The sequence below is a fragment of the Chinchilla lanigera genome, unplaced genomic scaffold (assembly GCF_000276665.1).
Source record: "Chinchilla lanigera isolate Chin_1 unplaced genomic scaffold, ChiLan1.0 scaffold00026, whole genome shotgun sequence".
Taxonomy (NCBI): Eukaryota; Metazoa; Chordata; class Mammalia; order Rodentia; family Chinchillidae; genus Chinchilla; species Chinchilla lanigera.
Genome location: NW_004955427.1, coordinates 19,286,212 through 19,287,694, shown reverse-complemented (window position 1 = coordinate 19,287,694; position 1,483 = coordinate 19,286,212).

The window sequence follows — 1,483 nt, the reverse complement described above, 5'->3', positions numbered from 1 at the left end:
TCTTGTGCTTCAAAATTAGAGCATTAGCTTGTAAGGCCAGTTAGTAGAAAAAAAAAAAGAAAAAGATGGCAGTTGATGTAAGCCCACATCTAGCCACATGATTCCATGTAAGCAGTGTGGGGCACCCTTAATCCCAGCATCACACCAAAACACAAACTGAAAAAAAAAAATTACGAAAACATGGTAAGCAAAGACAAGGTAAATTTCCAAAAAGAGCAGCAAACCATAGCAAACAAGTGCATAAACAAGGACCCACAGAGTGAATGCAAGCAGCTAAAAAGAAAAATAAAAGCCTGTATTCCCCTCCTTCATCTCCATAGCTGGACCAGGAAACCCCTGTCTGGCGCCTTAAGAAGAGTCCCCTGATTCCCAGCTTAAGGGAGAGTGTGAGTGAAAGAAGGAGAGAAGAAAAAAGCCTAGTGGAGAGAAAAACTGTGCCCAACATGGACCTTATCTTGGTCTCCAGTACCTGAGATGTACTCCTGGCTGGCTACACCAAAATGTTATTGAGTAGCTCCTAGAAACTGGCTCACCAAATAAATATTAGTGAGTTTTGGGTTGCTGACCTCTCCTTTTGGAGATGGAGTCCAAGTTCTTCTCATCTCAAACAAAGAATTGAATGAGATGAGCAAAAAAGCAGTGACAAAGTTTATTTCAAAAAGTAAAGATGAAGAGGGAGGGAGAAACTTGCTCTGCAAAGTGAGCTTGGGCTGAGTAAAACAGGAAAAAGCAAGATAAAAGAGCACCCTGGAGGATGCAGGGTGAGTTATCCTAAGGAAGGTCATGAATCCTGAAGAATGAATTTTAAAGGACAAAGCAGGTTAAGAGTACAAAAGGCTTATTGGAGAATAGGATTAGTTCCTGAGAGACAGGAGGTCTAAGTGGGTTGCCACCAAGGTCTTTTTTTAGGAGTAATTTATACAGCAGAGTCACAATGTGAGTACAATGTGGGTCAAACTACAATCAACCTATAGGGTTACAAGTATAGCTATTTATATTGGTCCAATAGGGTAATGGGTCACGTAGCAAGGGTGCATGGAAAGAACAAAGGCATTTTGGGAAAGGGATGGGCCTGGATGCTCTGGCCACCCACCTGGGTGTGTAATGTATGTTTGGACTTAATTGAATAGGTGGTATTAATTATAGTACAGACTCAAGCTCTGTTTATCACTCAGAGAAGTATGTGAGTCTGACCATTGTGATTTTATTTTGGGATCTTGTCTTTTTTAGATGTACCTCTAGCCACAATTTCGATGTCTTTATTTTTTACTGACTAATATGACCTTAATCCCACTCCATCTGTATATTGATTTGTATCTAGCTTAACTGCCTATAATATTAGGACTGGCTTTGGAGAGCTTCCAAATTGCTGAATGTTTGGTAGTTCTTGGAACATGTGGCCTGCCTGGACAGGGCACAGGTTCCATTCCCCCTTCCCACACACCTTGACTATGTCTCACATTCATCTGGCTGTCCTTCCTTT